A 13,896-nucleotide genomic window follows, 5' to 3' on the forward strand; every position below is an offset into this window, starting at 1 on the left:
ATTATTAAATATTTAAGGGAATATTTGCAGTTTGAAGTTTAGAGTAAAATATCAAATGCTATAAAGTCAAAAGGAATAACAAGTTATTTACTTCACTAATACATGAAACCAAATATTCCTAATATTCCAACCTTATTGGAAAGCATGCATTACACTAAGTATGCAAAAGCTATTGAAAATTTCTTGTAAAAGTCACCTCATGAAATCCAAATTCATGGTTTGGGATATGGAAAAGAGAATTGGAGGTAACATATAAACAATTTTATAGCAAAAGTATTGAGATTATTTATTTCAATTTAAGATAACAATGACCTCTCAAAAACCCCAATGAAATTAGAGCCCTAAATTTCTAAATCCCACTGTGAAGTGACCTATTAAGAGTAAACTTTTGATCCCACCATAAAACACTGATATTTTCACATTAAAAATGATTTTTTAAAATAACACACATCAAGAAATACATAGAAAGTAGTCATAGAGCCAGTTTTAATAAAATTTAACTATATACATTGAAAATACTAAATTTGGTGTCCAGTAACCATGTTGTTTCAAAATCTCTATTTGTTCATTAGCTAAGTAAGGATTTAAAATCAATTAATTAATTTATTTGATAATTATTATAACAAATCACTTCATACACTTAGGCGGTAGCTAATCTCATAATTTAAATGAAAGAATGGTCCTGGATGATTCTTGAGGTCTCTTTCAGTTCTAAAATTCTATGTACTTTGTAGTGTCCAAATGTACCTTATTATCTGAGGAATAAGTTAATGATATTTGGGGTAAATGTGTCTGAAAGCAATTCACCTTAAATGAAACTGTTTGCATTTAGGGAAAAAATATACTAAACAGATCGTATTGAATTCAGTAGATAGAAGATATTTTGTCATTTACATAGATTAAAATTATTTTTCCTCTGTGGATACTATCAGAAGAAATATACACCTTTTTTTCTAAGCAAGAAATTAATCTACATGTGTTTTGGTCTCATTGCCATCATCATTTCTTCCTTATAGCATCTGAAGGGTTAACTGAGAGAAAACATGAATCAAGTGACTTTTCCACTCAAGTTTGTATTCAGACTCGTCTAGCAGACATAAACTAACACATGCAATATTCTTCCATCTTATTAAGCTTATACTATAGAAACGAAAGAAACTAGTGATTATTTGCTCTTATAACCCTAAAAGGAAAAATCTGAATCTTAAGTAGTAATTAAAGAAAACAAAACTACATTTTAAACAAAGCATCTGTTATTTGGGCATGCCATTTTCCCTTTTCTTTTGTGAAGAATAGCCTTGAATTTAATTGTACGTTATAATTGCACATCATTCCTTTTGTAACTGCTAAATTATTCCTCTAATTCCCTTTGTATTTCTCTTCATTTTTAGCCAAACTATTTTTCAGCAATACATTATTACCGATTCTATAATTAAAATATTTTTGTTTCTCCTTGAAAATGGCTATATAGCCTACGCCTCATTCTGAGCTGTTAGAGAGAGGAATTTAGGACTCTTTCTTTCTTTCTTTCTTTCTTTCTTTCTTTCTTTCTTTCTTTCTTTCTTTCTTTCTTTCTTTCTTTCTTTCTTTCTTTTTTTTTCCAACTGGAACAGAAAATGAACCCTAAGTCCATTCAATAGTCTTTTCATTCCGCAAGCAAGCATATACTTTCACAGAAAAAGAGCATTGCAGTGACAATGTACCTTATGCAGACACTAGTGCTTCAGATGAAGGTTAATGGTTTGAATTGCAAGAATACCAGTGTACAGACTGTAATTAGGAGTGTCTGATGAAAGCCTGCAGTATAATATGAAAAGAAAACATCTGCTTGTTCATAGTAATGGCTGTCTTTCATTCTTTCTGTGTAATTTTTCTGTTTTAATAGACCATTTATCAAAGTCTCATATGCTCATTAATCTTAGGTTATAGGAAAAATAAAAGTGCATATTGAGTTTCAATAAAGAAATTTTATTTCCTCTTTTTACCTTCTTTCAAATAAAAGTTAGAACCAATGATGCTTTATGTCCTGAATGTTGCTTAGTTATTTGGCAATGGAAATTATACAAAGGTCAAGTTTTTCTGTGATTTCTAGTAAGTGTCTATTTTACTCAGTTTCATAACTAAATATACTTATTAGAACATTAATTACTATTACCAGAAATACTGTATACTTCATATGGAGAAATGCATCCTGACTCATAAACTTATGTGTTAAACTGTTATCACCAGTAGCATTATTCTAAATTGCCATTAGGAAGATGATAAATTTTAGGGTAAATGTGGTAGGCAGGATTCTAAGATGCCCCCAGTGCTACAGCTTCTTCGCATAAAGGCCCTGTGTGTTCACTCCCCTCAAATGGGGGCATTACCTATGAATATGATACAATATCAACCGCTGTGATTAGGTTACTAATCAGTGGACTTTCAGTTAATCAAAATGAAGATGATCTTGAAGTAGGTTTAATTAAAGGAGCCTTTGAAAGATCAAACATCAGATGTGTTCCTGCTGCCCTGGAAGAAAGCAACATTTGTGTTGTGAACTTGATTATGCAGGGCCCATGACAAGCAACTATGTATCCTGGAAGACTCAGAATGAGCTTGGAAGTGGATCTTTCACCAGTAGATCCCCCAAATGAGAACTACATCATGGCCAGCACATTGATTGCAGCCTTGTGGGATCCTGAACAGAGGACCCAGTCAATCCATGTCTGAACTCATGATCCGTGAAAATTGTGAGTTAATTAATGGGTGTTGTTTAAAGCCTCTATGTTTATATAATCTGTTATACGGTTATATAAAAATAATATAGATTATATGGGTATTTCACTATCTAAAATATCCAGAAAAATATATTTATATGGTCAGGTGGTAGAAGAAACCCATAAACTAGAAAAATGTAAACTTCGATACAATAAGGAATATACATTTAAGAGAGCCCTAATTCTACAATTAAATCCCTAAAAAAAGAAATGGCTCCTTAAAATTAATCTTCTTTTAAAGTTAATCTTGGGTTTAATATTATGCATTATAATTAAGCCCACTTAAAATATTCATCATGAAACATAATATACAGGTTTCCCCTGCTATCCAAAACCAGAACATTCTTATGAAAACTTTCCTAGGTCCAAATGGCATAAAGCAAAGAACATCCTCCTCCTGCTTCCCAAAAGTTGGCCTTATACTACATTACTTTTACCCAAGACCTACCTTAGTAACTGTTTTCATCAACCGACAGAAATCTGAAGAGAATTTCTGCTTGTACAGAAAAAAGCCACTATGTTCTAATATAGGTCTTTCATGACAGCAAAATGGTGCAAACTTTCAGAACGTGGAGGATACCTGTATTCAAAACCACACTTCTGAGATTTACCTCTCCTCTGCCTGACCAAACCTGCTCCTGCTACAGCCTTCTCCTCCTTAGTTAATCAAAAATAGAATTCTACCAGTGGTGCATGCCAGAAACTTTAAGCCATTCTGTATTCCTCTTACTGCTACACCATACATGCAATCCATCAGCAAAGTCGGCCAGCTATTTCTTCAAAATCCCCTGAACCTGAATCTTTCTCATCATCCCGCCTGACAACACCCTAATGAAAGCCACAGCTTGCAACTCCATCTTTCACCTGGGTTACGTCTTACACAGGCTACTCTCACTGATTTATATTAAAGATATATTTTGTCCCTCCCCTTCTCAAAATCTTCCAATGGCATCTACTGTCCCCATAATGATAGCCAATATAATCTGTCTTTCATTTCTCTCTCTGACCTCACCTTTGACTATTTTCCGCTTACTTACTCTGCTCTAAGGGTCCCAACTCCCCTTGCTTTTTAAAAATGGTCAGATATCCCCCTATGGTCTTGACAGTTGTTCTTTTTTTCCTTCTAGCCGGAACACTACAAGTGTTTAGCAAATATGATCTTCTCACTGAAGGCTTTTTTTGTTATTTTCCATAGGACTCCTGTCACCCTACTTTTCTTGCTTAATTTATTGCCAGAGAGCAGTTGTTATTTTCTAACATAGTTCATCTTCATCTAAAATTAGAATAGCATTCATTTTGTTTTGGCTTCTGAAGAAAGGGGTTTATAACTTTTCACTGAAATCATTAAAGATGATCATGCTTTCCATCTTCTGCTGAATTCTGGAATTCTGGTATGCATTGTGCTAGTTGTGCCTGACCCAACCAAAGAACATTTGCTATGGGAGTGAAATTCTCCACCCTACTCAGGGTGCTCTCTTTTATCTTTGTACATCAGTCATGTTGGTTATCTATTTTCACATATTTAAGGTAAGGCATAGGATCTTCAATCTATTCATCAAAGATCCAATTCCTATACTGCTCTTTTTAATTTAATTGTATATTAAACTATGTAGTATGAGTTCAGGCATGGACATAGCTGAGGTATTGTAGAATGAGTAAATTACATCGTGCAGTATTAATTCTATAAATGGAACTATCTCAACAAGCATGTTTCCTAGCAAGATTTTTTTTTTTCCCTACCAAAAATTGTTCCAGAGAGAAAAGAACACTGAGGAAAATTTAGTGTGCTGAATCTTCAAAAGTCTTTTTAATTATTTATTTGTTTTTTATTATCTTAAAGTAAAGAGAGCTTGGTCTTTTTAAGAAGAATATAGAATATAAAAAAAAAAAACCTGAACAGTTTATTGTGCTTTCATAATCAGAAATTGACAAACTGCTCTGAGTTTGCCGTTGACCTTCAGTGTGTACACTATGACTTAGTATTTGTCTCTCTTTTTCTTCTTTTTCTACAATCCCTTCTTAGTTACCTAGTTTCATAACTTTGATAACCTTTGTAGGCTAACAATTCCCAACATTATTCTTGTGAGTTTTAAACTCATATATTGTAAATTCATATATCCTATAGATATCTCAAATTTAACATGCCCAAATGTACTTTTTCCCTTCAAATGTCTCCTACCCAGAGTCCATTTCATTTCATCATGCCAGGTACTCAGGCCTATAGATATCTCAAATTTAACATGCCCAAATGTACTTTTTCCCTTCAAATGTCTCCTACCCAGTCCATTTCATTTCATCATGCCAGGTACTCAGGCCAAGCACACAGGAGTTATCATTGACTTCTCTATTTGCAGTCTTTATTAGCCTACAAATCCCAATAGGGTAATCAAATTTCTTGGATTGCCTGGGATTGAGGGATTTACTGAGAGGATTTTCAGAGTTAAAACAAGAACAATAGCAGGCAAAGTGAGACAGCTGTTCGCTCTAGATGGTCTGCTCCCCATTATGTCTCTGAGGTCATTTCCTACTAAACTCTCCCTCACTCACCCTGTTCCAATGTCTCTACGCCTCTTGCTTTCTGTCAAGCATGTCAAATACTTTTCCACCTTAAGGCCTCGGTACTGGCAGCTCTGCTGCCTGGAATGTTATTTTAAATGGATAACTCCCTCTTCCCCTTGAAGTCTGCTCAAATGTCTACTTCTCAAAGGGCCTTCTCTGACAATCCAATTAAATCCTGCACCACCCCTCCCCTATTTCTCTGAATCCACCTTATTGTTTTGGGCCTTGAGCATAAGCAACTGGCGTAATCTGTTTGGAAAAAAACATTGTGACAATTTTATTATGTAATGTGCAAAGTGAAAAATTATTACACATCATTTTCTTGTGCATGTGCGTGTGTGTTTAATTAAAACATGTTTGGGTGGGGCGTCTGGGTGGCTCAGTTGGTTAAGCATTTGCCTTTAGCTCAGATCAGATCAAGCCCTGAGTCAGGCTCCCTGCTCAGTAGGGAAACTGCTTCTCCTACTCCCTCTGCCCTTCCCCCTGCTTGTGCTCTCTCTCTCTCTCTCTCTCTCTATCAAATGGATGAATAAAATCTTTGAAACATGTTTGGGGCACCTGGGTGGCTCAGTTGGTTAGGTGTCAGATTCTTGATTTCTGCTCAGATCATGATCTCAGGGTCCTAAGATCCTAAGCTTTGGTCTCCATGCTCAGTAGGGAGTCTTCTTGGGATTCTCTCTCTCTCTCTCTCTCTCCCTCTGCCCCTCCCCACCTGTGCTCTCACTCTCTCTCTCTCTCTGTAAAATAATAAAATTAAATAAATAAATAAATTTTAAAATCTGTACATTCTTTTAATTGTTTAAAAATATGTTTAGATATTGTATAGACTATAAAAGTGACCTCTGTATTAATTATGTTTAATCAAGGAATGTTTATATTTAACATATATCAACTTAATATAAATTTTCAGTGTCACTTCCACATGTGTTTAAGGAGAGAGAGAGTCCAATTTTAGTAACATCCATGGCCATATATTAAAACTTCTTAGATTTTATATAGTTATAATGCCAGTGATTCAGCATGTCTTAAAGTGTTCCACTCTTCTCTTCTGGTTCTTCTTTCAAGCTAATGAGATCTATTCTGCAAGTACTGATGGTTCTCTCTTTGTCTAACTAGATGGTTTCCATGGGATATTTCAGAAAACGAATGGGAAAATTTTTAAGTGGCAATTAAATTCAACAAATGTGTAACAATAATTCACAAAACCAAACTGAACTGACGGCATCATGAAGAAGTTCAAGCATATACAAACGATGATAAAAAAGCCAGTACTGTCACCTAAACAATGGTGAGAATATGATTTTAACAAATTCACTATGCCTCTTAAGTCCAGAGTTGTTAAACCCTGAAACAAGTGTCCTCTAGAATCACTGAAATGTTATATGCTGGAAACAACTTCTGTGGTCAAGAAATGTTGATGTCTGATTATGCGAACTGGCTAATTTGCTGCAAGATTCTTCACATCATTTCACATATTAATCCATGTGGTGAAGCTGCAAGAGTTTTTCTTTTGTTGAATTTCACAAATTGGCTGGCTAGGGACTCCTGCTTTCTCCCCCACACTCCATTTATATTTTTAGAGCAACCGAGTGACTGGTGTTCTAAGGAAAACTCTTTAGTCACTGTTGTTCTGTTGAGTGTTAAGAAAGAAATATCACCCTTCCTTCATTTCTCTTGTCTTTATAAGCCACATAAACTCTGAAGATACCAGACAGAGAGTGGAGTAATAGGAGAAAGAAGCTGAAAGAAAACCCCTTCCAAGGTGCTTTATTGTTTCACCTGGAGAATGCTCACTAGGTCTCAGAGATTTCTCTGCCTTGATTTTAAAATTATCAAAGAAAACTTCTCTTGAGAGGAGCCTTCAATCTTGATCATTTGAAGAGAATTGAACGTACCATCTATTCAGTAATGGGTTGGCCAGCGGTGTTTTTCTATCTGCTGCAAACATAAAAGATTTTGAAGAAAACTTAGAGTTGAAGGAGATAAATCAGAGAGAGGTAAATTTATCTTTGTGTCCCAGGACATTAGTATTCTCTTTAGCAGGGAATATTGGTTTCATTAATCAGAATGTATCTTATTAAAGATATAGAGCCTACTAAGCGCCATCAGAAAAAAGGTGCTAAATGGATTGTATTCTTTCCTGTCCCAAAGAGATGAAAAGCTCTTTACTAAAACTCCAAAACTGAAAAAAGTAGGATCAGAGTACCACCAAGATCTAACAGAGACAGTCAAGAGGCACAGAATGTACACTCTTCAGATTGGAAGGATATCAGGGATCCTGTATGCTAAGATACTCCCATCAAGGAGAAGACTTGCAAGTTAAAGAAGACATAGCATCAATAGTGTTATGGTGATTTTGGTGAGAGACTATTCCCTTAGCCTTTTCATTATGATTAAGAGTAAGGTTCTTCCCTATAATACAGTTCTTGTTTTGTTTTGTTTTCGAATGGTGTTATCTTGATCCAGTTTTGAAGCCAGTTAGTTACCCTTTTTGAGCAGCCACTAAATCAATATCCCTACCTACTTCCCTTATAGGACTCGTATTCTGAGCTATAACATATAACTAGGGAAAGTCCCTTGCCCCAGAGCCTATGAAACTACTCAATTGGCAATTCACAAGTTGCTCAGAGAATCTAGATAACAGCACCTTGCTTGCCTAGGGACTCCTGCCCTTTATAGCTCCAGCTCATTGTTAAGTTGTGCTGAGTTGCAACCCTGACTGGCAGCCTTCTCTTATTTAGAGCTGTAACAAAAAAAATTCTGCCTTTTATCTGTTACTCCACATGAACAGAATGGTCAAATCTTATGACACATTTCCCACTGCCTAGTCAAAGAGGTGGATTATAAAACAAACACCCTTGATACCGCGATTGTTAGAAAGCCAGGCCATTTACTTCCCACTTGATTATTATTCAGTGAATGAATTTGTTGATCAGAGTTCTTTAAGAATTTGAGTGAGTGGGAAAAAAATAACCTGAAAGATATGACAGGGCAGAAAGAAAACAATGGATCAGCTGAGAGTCCCATGATTTGGTCAGGCAAGGGATGTGTTTCCTGCAGTTTTGGTGGACAATTGCTAGGTATGGTTTAGTCACCCACCCAGAATGTGAGCTGTCAGATAAGGGCATGCCAAAAGGAGGAGGCTATGCAATAGACCAAAGGGGCAGGTGCTGAGCAGGGGGTTAGCCGATGAAGAAATTTCCGATGTCCGGAATCATGCAATGGAGAGGTCATGCATCCTGCCCCCAGAACCATACACGCTTTTCATCAGAAAGCTAAGACAGTATTATAGCATCACTAATTAAACAAGGGATTTTTTGCTTGTATTTTTATGTACACTTCTTCTGTATGGATTGAATTACGCCCCCAGGAAAATCTATGTTGAAATACTACTCCCCGATACCTCAGAATGTGACCTTATTTGGAACTATGGTCGCTATAGGTATATTTCATTAAGATAAGATCATACTGGAGTAGGGTGAGCTTTTAATCCAATCTGACTGGTGTTCTTATAAGAAGACACAGCGACATGGGGGAAAATACCATGTGAAGACAGAGGCAGAGATTAGAGTAATGCATCTACAAGCCAAGGAATGACAGTGACTGTTGGTCCTCACCATAAAACTAGGAAAGAGGCTGGAATAGATTCTCCCTCAAAGCCCTCAGAAGGAACAAGACAGCCCTTCATTCCAGACTTCTAGCCTCCAGCATAATTTGTGAAAGTACATTTTTATTGCTTTAAGCCACCCGTTTGTTGTACTTTGTTATGGCAGCCTTACGAAATGACTATGTCTTCCAAATTTTTTGTTCCCCACTCCCAACTCAGGAATAGAGGCAGGAGAGTGTGAAGAAAGAGGAGTGAAAACAGGCAAGACAGCCATCTAAGCCTCCAAAGAGAAGCTGGCAGGTACTGGAAACAGAAGAGCCTAGTGTTGGATTGTATATGAAACTGAAGTTTTACACTGAAATAGGTTGAACTAGATATTCGACACTATATTTTATGTCCCTAAGGTATTTTCATTGCAAAGTATGCACTTTAATGAGATCAACTTTAAATATCACTAATGGATTAAAAGGAAAATTAACAGACATTTAATGAATGTTACTGGAGAAAAATAGAATTATTTTGCATATATATACCAACAAGTTCAGAGTGCTTAATAAATCTGTAACATAAACTGGACTAGGAGTGACTGGATCTAAATGGGTACTTTCTATTATGAGCTCACTTACCCTGAAGCAGTACTTAGCATTTGTCATAATCTTGGTAAGTGAAAGGGAAAAAAAAAAAAAACACAAAGGAAGGAAAAAAAGACAACCGCCACAATTCATGAACAGCTAATAAAATTAATATACATTTTGGCGGTTTATATTTTACAACTTTCAGAAAAATTAAATGGAATTATTTTGTTTCTGGCTTCTAGTCATACCATCTCCCTTTTCCATTTTGAGACAAAAGTTCTCCATACGACTTTATGGTACTAAACAAATAAACTGAGTATTTTCTATAAACTGCATACTCTATTCAGCAAAATTAAAAGTTAACATTAGTTGAACTTAAGTTTTTCTAAAAGCAGCTTAGCAACCATTTACTGCTACTTAACTATGCTTCTCAAGTGATGTATCGAAGTATTCAACCAACTAAATAGGCCCCTTGGAAGACTCTAGTCTTTACAGAAGCAAAACACAATGTGGTTGTTTATCCAATTATATAAGCTGTATACAGAACTTTTACATATGCGTGTGTGTTTATGTAAATACAGAGTCTAATATTAAAAGAATACAGAGTATAAATATTTATATATTTTATATTTCTATATACATATGTAATACACTATATAATACAGTATATATGCTATATTATATGTATTTCCATTATATCATGTACACTAGATGCATAAATTATAAGACAGTATTTTAGGTACTATTGAAGATAAATACAAATAAAATAATTTAAAGTTTTTTACCTATAGGAGAAAATAAATGATTTCTGAAATTATAAATATGACTGATTTGTGAGTGCTAATCAATAATATCACTTTCAATTCCAAATATTTAACCAACTGAGGAATTCACTCTGGAGTCATTAAGAAATAAAATCATATCATTTTTTATTGGTTTGTTTCTTTTTTCCTCTTAAAGCTGAATGGGAGAATGAAATCAAAAAGAGTCTGCTGCTTCTTTTATCATTCACCAATCCCACTCAAGTACTTCTGGACTGTCAAGCTGAAATTTTCTGAGAGAACTGTCTCCCATACCATGCAGTTCAGAGGAAACCAAGAAATAAAAGTCCACTTATGAGCAATGGCCTTTAGGATTTTACACTAGGTAACAGAGAATAATAAAATAGTGGAAAACCACCACTCCTTGTTGGAATCATATACAATCTTCTATTCTAGGACCTTTATCAGAATCATTTAAGATTTAACCACTGAATTATTGCAGATGTTACATTCAGGCAGCCAAGGTCCCTAATCCTGGTAAGAGTGCCTGAGATTAGCTAAGTACTCGATAAACACTGTTTGGGAGTTGTGCAGGAAGGATAAAGACATATTAAAAACAACAACAAAAACTAAGCACTTGGAAAGGCCAGATTTGAATTTGCAGTGCAATCCTCCTACAAAATTCTTTAGGAGCTCCCCAAATCAGCAACTGAAGAAGATTCATACCATCTTCAGACCAGCTGAGAACAATGAATTTGATGTATAGGTAAAATTTTGATTACTTGAAAACTAGACTGTAAGGCTAATTCATCAAGTAGAGGGCTAGCATGAGCAAACATACATGAGCAGGGAAAGCCAGTGCTGACTGTAGAGTTTAGGAAATGGTAGGAGATAAGTTTAAGAAAATAGGCTAAATTGCTTCTTAAAATGCTTTGAATATCAGGTGAGAAACTTTAACTAAATTTGTAAATCATTTCATTTGTGTATTAAAATGTGCAAAAGAAATTTTAATGATTGATTATACTATCTGATTATTAATCATTTAATTATTCTATTATCAATAATCTCATTATTTAATTATTTCTTCTAGATAATGTGATTTAGTTTAATTTTTCCACTATTTAGGAGACATACAAGTTAATACTTGAGCTCATTCATTTTCTACCCATATCACCTCTTTTAACCCACACCTTTTAAAGATTTCTTCTTCATCACTGAAGCGAAGTGAGAACTACATTGTTCAGACACCATTCCCCACAGGTTCAGGTTGAGGACTGCCGATGAAAGGCAAGAATGCAAGATTATGAGGGTAGCAAAAGAACAAGCCAGTCATTGTCAGAGGTTTGACCAGACACATCAGCTTCCTGGTGAGTGTCCTGACCCACCCCCACTGCTGTTGCTTAATGAGACAGGTGGAATTTCCCTGAGTCTTTAGGGCTATAGCAGCTTCCCAGTGAGCTGTTTTAAACTACTTTCTTCTAAAATAGCGATAAACCAAAACTTTATCTCTCAGTCTTTCGATATCTTTGTAAATCCCAAAGTCCTATTGAATTCCATTCTTGACCAAAGACTGCAAAACATATTATAGTTAGAAAATAGACAAAAAAAAAAAGATTACTAAGGCAATGTTTTAGGATTATATATAATTCTGAACAAAATAATAAAGCAATTTCTTTACTACATTCTAAACCACAATCATTTTTTGATATGTTCTTTAGTTAAAATGTCATTCCAAACTTTTGCCAAGTATGAATACTTGAAACTACATTCTCTGCGTTCCTTAATAACATTCAGTTCTCGAAAACTCTGACTTTCTGAAGTTGGCATTTCTGTTAAATCGCTGCTCATTTCACTTGATATCATTAAAAATCACATGTAAAAGAATGTATAGAATCAAACTTAGTGTGATTATCATATGACAAAATGACTAATGTAATACATCTTCAAAGTTTTCTCTAAAAATCTTCCAATGAATCAAATATTTAAGCACACATCCTGGTTCATGATAATGAATTTATACTGTGTAAAACATCTTAAAAACATTCTACAACAATTATTAGTGATTTCATAATTGAACTGTACCATATTCCATCCACTTACAATTTGACTAAAATTAAATAATTGGTCCTCCTTTGCAAGTGTGCAAATGATTCTCAGAATGTAAATTGGAAACATTCAGTACATTATTGCTTTTTGAAGTTGGTTTTCCTTTTGGAGTTGAGGCAGGCTTACATAATCCACCTCCTACAAAAAGTCACCTCTTTCTTCCTCCCTTCTTGTTCTCCTCCTCCTCCTTTCATCACCTCTTGCTCTCCTTCTCTCTTCCCCTACCCCCCTCTGTCAAGACATTGACTACTACAGATAGGTTTATTATTATCCACTACGGAAATGTAGAATGATCTCTGTCTACATGTGACAAAGTTATTGCTTACTTTCGGGCTCTGGTTCCAGATGGTAAGCATGTACACACACCAAAGGCTTGCTTATATTTACTTATTCACATAAATATATAGTATGATCTATATTTAACAGTTCACTCTATATTAAAGTAAAATCTTACTAATTACAAATATATAAAAATTTAACTCTTACTGTCCTTGATAAAACAGTCTACATTTATTCCCCTCAGTTCTACCTCCTAGGAAATGTAGAATTTGAGCCCACTGAATTAAGTTACTGAGTATTTAACATAGTAAGATGACAATGATTAATGCTCAGAATAACTGAATACATTTAGAACTATTTCTTCAACTGCTCTTTAAATGCTTTTATATTTCTTTATTGAGATTGTGGAACAAATAAATATTTAGTACTATAAAGGAGGTAGCAGCAAGCCATATACATTCTGCTTACTGAAGCCAGACTATGTTTTAAAGTATAAACGTGACCATGTCATTTCTTAAAATTCTTCATTGGCTCCCCATCTTTCATGATAAAGTTAAAGCATCTAAGTTAAAGGATCTGACCTGCCTGCTTTGTCTTCCTCTCCTAATTCTTCACTCTTTTTAATAAGCCATATGCATTGGGCTGTCTTAGATGAAGACAGTAGAACTTTAAACATAAAAGGAAATTATTTTTTAAAAGCCCCTAAATATGAACAAAGTGAACCACAATCCTTCTCTCTTACCATTCGCAGAAAAAGTACTCAAAATAGGTCAGAGATCTAAATAAAACTCTATAAAGATTCTTGGAGAAAACACGAGAGAAAATCTTTGCAACCTTGAGGTAGGCCAAATGTCTTAGATAGGACACAAAGGCACAAGCAATGAAATAAAAAGACTGATAAACTTGATAAACAGTCAAAAGTTAATGCAAACCAATATCTACTCTTCAAAATTAGTGACACAATAATGGAAAGGCAGGAAAGAGACTGGAAGAAAAATTTTATCCAAACATGTATCTGAAAAAGGATTTGTATCTTAAATATACAAACAATGCTTTGAACTCAGCTATAGGATAAGCAACTAGATTTAAAGGAAATGTGCAAAGATTTGAGCAACACACACACACACACATATACGCATAAGCACATGGAAAGATATACAACATCATTAATCATTAGAGGAATGCAAACTATAAACCATAAATATATAGCATCATGTACCCATTAAAATAGCTAAAATTAAGAGATTTAT

This window comes from Ursus maritimus, unplaced genomic scaffold (genome assembly GCF_017311325.1).
Source record: "Ursus maritimus isolate PB19 unplaced genomic scaffold, ASM1731132v1 scaffold_2, whole genome shotgun sequence".
Classification (NCBI taxonomy): domain Eukaryota; kingdom Metazoa; phylum Chordata; class Mammalia; order Carnivora; family Ursidae; genus Ursus; species Ursus maritimus.